This window comes from Parus major, chromosome 3 (genome assembly GCF_001522545.3).
Source record: "Parus major isolate Abel chromosome 3, Parus_major1.1, whole genome shotgun sequence".
In the NCBI taxonomy this organism is placed as follows: domain Eukaryota; kingdom Metazoa; phylum Chordata; class Aves; order Passeriformes; family Paridae; genus Parus; species Parus major.
Genome location: NC_031770.1, coordinates 43950800 through 43960003, shown reverse-complemented (window position 1 = coordinate 43960003; position 9204 = coordinate 43950800). Strand labels below are relative to the sequence as shown.

Genomic DNA, 9204 nt, shown 5'->3' with positions numbered 1-9204 from the left:
GTTGTCTTAGTCAGAACAGTTAATCATGCAACATGAAGAGAAATACATACTGCAAGTCCTCATGATTTCTGTTTCCAACAGCTTTTTCCCTCCTCTGAAATGACTTGCATATATTTTGGTGCTGCTCATTTGCAACGTAGTAGCATCTGCGCTCTGGCTTTGTTGATGGAAAGCTGGAGGTTCTCCGGGTGTATGAGCCACGCTTCTGTCACAGCGTTAGCCTCCATGTGTCTCTTTTCAGGAGGCAGGCAGACAGAGGGAAAGGGAAGGGAAAAAAATGTCCTGCTGACGTCAGTGAAGACCACACTGGGCTGGATAATATTACTGTGTACCTCAACCACCCACTCCCTTTAATTTACTAGAAACTAAGCAAGCTGTTTTGAAACCCATCCCTTCCAGCATTTTTGCACTGCTCTCCCTCGACCAAAGGCTATTAATTGTCAGGAGGTTGAAAGCTACCTGATTCCCTGTTCAAAGCACTGAGACAGAGGGGATTTCCATGAGTAATAATTTCAGTCTGTGCCTGTGCAATGCACCGTAGGCTAGAGTAAATTGATCCAGCTGCTTGCAAGACTAGATGGAAAAGTGCCCGGGGGGGCTGGAGCACATCACCAGATGGAGCTGGATGCTGTTGTCATCACATGGGTCTCCCCAGCTGCTGGGCATGCTCGGGCTTGACTTCCACCATGAGCAGGGAGGCTCAGCCTTCCTGTCTGCGCTGACTTGCAGTGTGAGGCAAATTGGCCAGCACATGTTGCAACGTCTTCTGTTGTAATAAAAAGGATAATTTTAGATTAGACAGAACTGCCTTTTCCCCCCGCTCTCTTTCTCTCCCTGCTCAATGTCCTCACCACACTGACCCCAGTATTTTCTGTGTGCGTTTTGCTCACCGGCAATCTTCTCTGTGACAGAGACCATAAAAGCTTCCAAGAGGCCAACTACTTCTACAAATAATAAAAACTGGCAGGATTAACCTGTAACCTGAGGCAACAAAAATACGGATTCCACTAGCCAGATGGCAGAGTTCAAAGATCCACTCACTTCCTGGCAGAGGTTGCACAAGTTATTTTTTATCCTTGTTAAAAAGAAATAAAAAGTGAAAACATAGCAATAAAATGTGTGCTGCTTGCTTCTCTGGTTTTAATCACATTTGTTTTATACCTTTATGTTTTGTTATTAGACATATTAGGAAATACATTCGTGCTCCCTTCTGGAGCTGTTTAAATCCTGATTGGGTTTTTTTTTTTGGTTATTTTCCCGGGATGTTTGTATGCACAATTGAATTTAGTCTATTGGAAGAAGAAAACTGCATAGGAGGAACTAATTAACGTAGCAGGAATGCAATTCACTTACTTTTTAAAACGAGCAATTTAATTAGCGTTGCTGGGAAAAGAGGAGGTGGCACCCTGGATTTGATGGCCCCATCCTTGCTGGAAAGCCCAGGGCTGGGAATGTGACAGCAGCTGCCCGCTGCAATCTGGGCAAGAGCCAAGTGCGCTCAGAGGGTTTGGGGAGCCTGAGAGCTCCGGTGAGCACACGGAGGGAGAGACCTCTGCTGCAAACGAGGTGCAAATCCATTTACGAGGTTGTCAGAGCAAGGGCTGCACCCCTGCGGTGGGACAGGAACTCCGGGGAAAGGCACTCCCCGAGTGCTAGCACTGCACGCTGAGGATGGGAAGTGGGGAGCAGAGGCTTTTCCTCCCCAGTGCAGAGCAGCTTGCTTGGCAGAAGAAAGTCATTTCAATCACAGAAGGGGACGCGGAGCACTGAAGTGGGGTGTGGTTTCTTCAGGGAGCAAGTGCAGTGATGTCCCACCCATGCCCCATGCCCCACACTCCCGTGGCAGGGCTGGCCAGCCAGAACTTCTCCCGAACAACAAACCCACTCCGTCTGCATTCCCACGAGTCCCTGCTGACAAAACCAGCACACGCAGACAGTGTTGCAGCATGGGGACCTTACCGCACCCCTGCCGAATTGGTGGCAGTGAATTTACTGGGGAGAGAGGACCAGGACAGATTAATCTGAGAGCAGCTCTTGGTGCTTCTTTCCCCCAAGACAGGCCATACAACTTTCTTCACCAGCCAAGTGTTAGCTGTGAGAAGAAAGGATGTGAAGTGTGAGGTTGAGATAAGCGCCTTTGTGCCTGGTTGTGGTGTGGTTGTCATGAAGTGTACACAGAAGTAAATGGCTCTGCCAACAGATTGCAGAAGTGGAAGAATAAAGTTCATGGATTGTTTTTGTGATGGTTTGTCCTTTCTCGCTGGCTGGGCCATTAATGAACACAGGGCCTGAGGTACTGGCAGGGTTTTGGAGCAGGCTGCAGGTACCCTTCAGGAGAGCAGCACTGGGAGTTCCAGGCAGGGAGTTTATGATTAATTTTGCAGGCATTTATTGTGCAATGGGAGATGGCCACCAGCCAGCTCAGAAGTTAAGCCAAAAGATGACTGTCAAATGAAACTGTTACGTTTGGCAGATCTTTCCAAAGCTGCTGTGCAAAACAGGCGTAGTGAAGCTGATTTCTGAATTTTCCAGACCCTCTGGACGGCATATTCTTGCATGGCAGTCCTCTTCGTTTCCCCACTTTTGACAGAAGAATTGAATGTGACTCGCAGGCTGTGTGGATTTTAGATCAGGATTTGTTGTACAGGCAGTCTCTTTCCATGCCTTAACATTTACCTGCAAACGTCTCCTTCTGGTAATTCCTCCTTTAATGAACTTACAAGGAGCCAGCTCTACTTGGCTTTCTGAAAACAAAACCATGTTTTCTTTGAAAAGCCTTTTCAGCCCAGATGAAGGGGGGAGGAGATGAAAAAGCTGGTGGTGCGAAACGAGCTCTGCCCGTGCAAGCAGATTGCGATAGAAATTTCCCCCTTGTGTGGCTTACCCTGAGCTAAGGTCAGTCAGTTAACTCTGTTTGGACACCGTCTGGCATGAATACTTCAACGATAAAGCTTAATGTGTAACCCAGGGCTTTTTTTTCTTCTGTGTCAGCAGTTGGCAGGAAGATACTGTAAATAAGGCTCCCTATGAGTAAATAGATATGTGTGGAGAGGGGAGGGGAGCACCGCAGTAAGCAGTTTTGAAATTCATGCCAGAGTTGCTCCAAGTGATAAGGTTATTTGAGTAACCTGCAAACCATACGGATGCACAGGTTTCAAAAACAGGAAAGCGTCTTGTTTAAAAAACTTCTGAGGCAACCCGAAGGCTTAGAAGAGAAACTGGCTGTGTGGTTAAGTGCCTTGTTGGTACTTCCTTGTTGGTATCAGGACTGAGGTGGTGCAAGGCCTCCCGGGGGCAGCTGCGGCGGCCGTGCTCACCGAGGGGCTTTTTGAAGGGATGAGGAATCTCAAAGTTTCCCTATTCATTTCCTCTTCAGGCGAGTTGGGAGGGTTTTTTTTTTCTCACTCTCCTTTTCAGTAATGTCATAAGAAATAAGTAAATAATTCAAGTGAGCTGACATCCTCAGAGGATGCGCTGTGTCTGAGTTCACCGGGTCCCCTCTCCTGGTGGAGGTGGCTCTGCTGTGGGCTGTGCCAGGCTGGCTGGTGCTGTGCCTGGCTCCTGACACTGCCAGCCCGGCACCTGAACAGGGGGGCCTTTGGAAGGGCAGGGCACAACACCTTTCTGAGGGGTTTAAACGCGGATGTGCAGAATTTGCTGATGATTTTGGAAAGTCTGATGGCTAAGGTTCTTCATAAATAAACCAAAGCCACGTACTTTCTGTTTGACCTTTGCTTTCGGATTAAGAAAATCAGCCCACAAGACTCGAAGTTTAGTTTTTGCAGGAGAGAGAGATGCATTTGCCTGGGCACGCGTGGCTGTGGGTGCGCACGTGCCTCGCTGAGCACCGTGTGACCCTTGCTTGCCCTGGCACCTTGCTCCTTGGGGGTTTACAGAGCTGGTACCTAGAAAACACAAGCCTTCTTCAGCTGAAATGACATAGCTGACACAGTTCCAGCATACTCTGTTATTATTTATTGAACAGGACTCAAAGCACAAAGCTGGGACACGGGCTTTTTCTTTTCCAGCATGTGTGGTTTCCAGTGAAGGTCATGCTCCTCTCTGTTGGATTTGGCTACATCCATTCTTCGAGCCTTCTGGGTCAGACAGGGACCTGACTGGGTCTCTTCCCAAAGGGATGGCTCTTTATCTGTTGGAAGCAGAGGGGATATTTCAGTCCCAACCTGGCTTCTTCTCCCTACCTGCCTTATCTTCCAGGATGTCCACCTCAGCTGTTTCCCTCAGCGGTGGCAGCTGCAGTGCCAGACACCACAGTTACAGCAGAGATGGCTTTGGCCCTTCAGGTCCTGTATTTTGATTGCTCCTCAACTGAAATATCAATGGCTTCTCAGTCACTTAGAGCAAAGAAAATGTTTGAAAAAATCAAGGAAATTAATTTAACTAGACTTGGAGAAAACATCTTTGGCTAGAAATTCAGGCTCCAGCCAACACAGCCAGTTTCTGCCAATTCAACTTTTGCCTTAGTCCTAGAAGCAAGCAATGAAAAGGGAGGGAAAAAAAAAGAAGGAAAAAAATCCCCTTCATTGCCCCTTAGATTTAATTGTGTTTTTTTGTAAGCCTCATAAATCCTGCCCAAATCACGTCATCAAGCCACAGGGAAACTGAAACCTTGCCCAGGGCAGGAGCCAGCAGGGCTGTTCAAGCCAGAAGGGTTACATTCAGGGACAAGTTCAATGCACTGCAGTCTTGTTTTCAATGGGAATGTGCTTGTCTGTGTGTGTGTGAGAAAGGCACCTGGGTGCAGGAGATGGTCCTGCCTTTTTCCTCTTTGGATGTTAGAAAAGATACAAAAGGAAAAGAGTGGCATGAGTGGAGGCAAAGCAGACATCCTTGAGGCCGCCCCTAGCCTTTCAAGTGTTTTTCCTCTTGTGCTGCAGTGAGGGGGAGCAGGAAGGGAGGGACAGGGACTCACACCAAACTGGCCTGTCCAAGCACTTTATTTTTTCCTTTGAGCATCAGACAGACAGAGAGAGGAGGATTAAAAACCCCAGATGTCTAAGCTGAACTACTGAAGCTTTTCTTACCCTTCTCTCTTGTGGCCCTCTCATATGATTCTTTTGCATGTAACTCCCATGCAGGAAGAGAAAAGCAGGTATGGAAGCTGAACCTCCTTTGGTGCCTTTGGTGCCTTCCCTCAGTCCCCTGTGTGGGGTGGGTGATGTCCAGCTGAGAGATCAGCAGCAACTCCCTGTGGGGAAAAAGCAGGACCTCACATCTCACAATTGGTATTTCACGTTCGGAGGATGTGCACAGTAGGTCCTGCAAGGTTTCAGCAAGTGCATTGTTTGGGTTTTCACTGGAGCAGGGCTTGGCACAAAGCACTGCACAGGGGCACAGCTGCTTGCCTGTGACACAGAGGTGCCACGTTGTGCCCTGCTGTGCACCTCCATTGCCTCAGTGGCAGGCAGACTCCATCTCTCTGGAAGGGATACAGCAGCAGGCTCTGATGGGGGCTGAGCTATCGCCAGCAGTGTTTAGTCACCCCTCTACAGAACTGCAGCAGAAGCTGAAAATGTTTGCTTATTTTTATTTGGCTTTTTTCCCCATCTCCTGCAGGAAAATACATTTAAAAGCACAAGGGCATAAGGCTCTCTCCTGCCAAGCACCAAGCCGAGCCCCCTCTGCTCCACAATGTCCCAGCAAGCTGACCTTTGCCTTCGGTCGGGCTTTTTTCAGACTCATCATTATTTTGGCTGCATTTGTGCTGTGGAGGAATGCAGGTGTTTCCTCTGTTCCCACCAGCATGCCCATGCTCTGGTTTCTGAAGGGATGGGGAGGTTGCTCGTGCATGTCCTGTCACGTTCCAGAAGGCATTTGAGGAAAATGTGGATGCAGTTCAGGCACATGACCAGGGAAACAACACATTTGCATGCACTTGCATGTAAGTGTAATTTAGGCAGGCAACGTGCCGAGCTTGCTTGAAAAACTGGCCCATGTTTTTCCATTTGTGGGTTGGTTTTTTTTTAAGTTAAGGAAAGGCAAACAACTTGTTCCTCTGTTTGATCTGTAATAACCCGAGCTGGTTCCCTTGGAAAGCTTATTTGTTCTCCTTGGCTGCTGAAGTGGATGCCGAATTTTGAGCATCCTGAGCAGAGACGGTGTGCTTATGGGGTTCTTTGTTGCTGAAGCTTTTGTTGGACAATTATGAGACTCATTTATATAGCTGTTTATGTATTAAAATTGTTGGGTTGCCTGGAGCTACGGATAAGCACTCCTTGTTTGACATATCTCTAAATAAATATAGAGGCACATTATTAATGGATACAGCTTTAAAAGCAAACACCCAGAGATGCACTTACAATAGGGGGAGGAAAAACCAAGGTTACATCATGTTGCTAGAAGCCAATTGCTTTGTTTTCTAAAATGTTTCTCTGTAGGACACAGATGATTTTTTGACTCATTCAGTGTTTGAGCATCCAAAAAGTCTCACAGTTGTTCCAAAATTCTTTCAGCAGCATCCCACATGGCATTGATAGACGGTTACACTGTAAAACAGTCCTGTATATTCTTTTTCCCCAATGGACTCATGCTTTTGTATTTCTGGAGAAGTGTGTCCCTGCTGAGGGAGGAATCAGCATTTTAGGGCTTTTCAAACTACATAATTTTGCAGTCTGAAGAAGAGCAGATGGCCTGGAGCTTTTACATGTATGTGAGTGCAAGTGTGCTGATGGGTGAACACCCAGGGTCACCAGGAGAAAGTGGCAGCCTACTGCTCCTGCTGTCATGCTGCTGATCCCGTAGGTGCTGAGCTATAGCTGGCACATGGAAACATCTCCTAAGTGCAGAGCTGGTTCCCTGACAGGCAGTTATGAACTCACTTGTGCACTCTCTGCCACCCCTGCTGCACCCCTTCTCTGGAGAGCAATGTTCCCATCACTGTGTAGCTTCCTCCTCCTCCTCCCCAGCTCCCTCAGGCTTAGAGCCAGAAGCTCCCACCTGGCTCTTGCTGATGGCCCTGCTGTTTGCTCCTCAGCCCTACCAGGAACTGGCTGTTGTTTGTTTTGGATCTGAAGGGCACAGATTTGAGCAGGGCTGTGACTGAGGACAGGTTGTCCTGTCTCTGAACAGGGAGCTGAACCTGGGGTTCAGAACTGCAGGTCAGGTTGAGAACTGGCATCCCTCTGTTCTCACTGCAGAACTATCAATGCTTTTTCTGCCATTTGTGCCCTGGGCCAACCACCTGCAGTTTTGGATAGAGGATTCACCACCAGCCACCTATTCCAGGGGCTAGCCAGCTCTCTGCTCAGACTTCTGCTCAGCAAAACCCATGTGATGACATTTGGGATGTTGGACTGAGAAATGCCTGCCGATCTTCCTTGGGGAGGTACAATGCTCCCAGGGCTGCAGGTGTATCCTGCTTTGGCAAGCTGGATGGCTGCATCCCTGCACACACCTCAATGATGCTGTTCTGCTAGCAAAAGCCTGCAGCACAAACCTGGCTGTGGGCTGTAGTTTTTGTGGGCACAGGCCAGATTTCTGTGACATGCCTGCTGTGCCCTGAGGGCCCGCTGGGACCCTGAACCCTCCCGTGGAATATGGAGCCAGAGCACAGTTGGGTGCAGCAGTGCTAATGCTGGCCCAAGGGGGCTGTATAACTTGATGAGCCCCTTCCTGCTCTTCACTAGCTCTGGGGTCAGTTGTTTCTGCTCACCCAATTAAAAAGTAAATACACTGTGCTTGGAAAACCACTGAAGGAGCAGCTTGGCCGTGTGGACATGCAGGAGGCATGCTAGCTATTTAAGCCCTCAGAGGGGATGGTGAGGTTCCTGGCAGCTTCTTCCTGGGACACACAGTCCCCCAGGCTGAGGGCTGGTGGCTTTCTGGAGGGTGAAAGCAGGGCAGACCTTGTTATTGCCTGCTTAACTGGCCCCTTCAAGTGGCTCACCTCTGTCCTGTGTGGTTGGTTGTACTGCAGTCTCATCTGTAGGTGGGTGAATTGTTCTCTTCCTCACCTGGAACTACTCCCGTGGGCTAGGCAGGAGTTTGGCTGGTGTGCTCCTGTTTGTTTGCTCTAGGGAAGTGTGTGCATTCACCTTCCATGGGGAGGGTGCAGGCTCAGCAACCAGTGTGCCTATTTTGGAGCCAGGTATTTTCAAGGGCTTCTCAGACTGCTGCTGGCTTCTGGAAGCATGTCCCTTGGCACTGCTGCCACAAGCAGGGGTGGTGTCCCAGCCTGACCCTTTGCTCCATTAATAGCCTCCCTGAGAAGCTCAGCCTTGGGGCTGAGTGGCTGCAGGAGAGCCACAGACCCAGCCAGGCACAAGGACCCCTCTGCAAGCATCCCTGGCTGTGGTGTCTCTGCTGTGCTGCATGGGAGTCACAGTGCCCGCTCCCACCACCCTCAAAGCACTGATGTGGTGTCCTAGCAGTGGCTTCTCCCTGTGGGACCAAGGGTCCCATGGGCTGGGGACCAAACACGTGGAACGCAGGACTCAGCAGAGGGAAAGTAGGGAAGAGTGAAAGAACACAGAAGGTTTATCAAAAAGTGTAGTCCAGTGACAGTGCCACCATTGTCCCAAACACCTACCCCCTTGCGCTTACCTGTGTAGTTGGAATGTGGCGAGATGGCAAAGGGGGACGGGCCTGGGAACTCATGGGGCTGGATGGGAGATGTTTGTGTACCCAGCTGCTCAGCTGCTGCTCAGATTCCGGGAAGCTGTGAGCCCTGCGGGAGGGCATGACACCTCAGGCGTCACTCTGCTGTCAGAACAAGAGCACCCATGGCACTTCTAACCTCTAACCCACGTCCTGGCCGGGCTCCAAGGACTTTTGCAATCCCCCACCTCTCCCACCGGCTAGAATTTGGTTCTCCTTGGTTACTCCTGCCCTCTTCTGTGAACAGCCCTCTGTCAACCTGTGGGACGGCTCTCCCAAGGAATGTGAACAGAGCTAGCTTTCATAGGTGTGCTGTTAAACATTAGCTGCATCCCTCTCGGCAGGCAGCCACTTTCCACCTTCTCTTTGCCACGCATGCCGGCGTGCCTGCGGTACAAGGCACTCGCTCCTCATCTTCCTCAAAAGGGCAAGGAAAATTGCATGATGCCGAGGTGAATGTATTGAACTTCTGGTTAACTTACGGCCTTCCACTACACAGCAGAGCTTTGGGATGTGATGAAGGAGACAGAAGTGTTGAAAATTATGGAGAGAAGAATAAAAGGGCAGGTGGGGGTGATCAAATTCCAG

The 9204-nt window shown here is 49.5% G+C and overlaps 1 long non-coding RNA gene across 1 annotated transcript; it reads right to left on the bottom strand.

Annotated features, from left to right (window-relative positions):
• Positions 1–3952: 3952 nt before the first annotated feature.
• On the bottom strand, positions 3953–8874 carry LOC117244029. Its single transcript, XR_004496351.1, has 2 exons — positions 8563–8874; positions 3953–4150 (listed from the first exon to the last, which is right to left on the bottom strand). It is a non-coding gene; the product is annotated as an uncharacterized LOC117244029 (long non-coding RNA).
• Between the last annotated feature and the right edge of the window lie 330 nt (positions 8875–9204).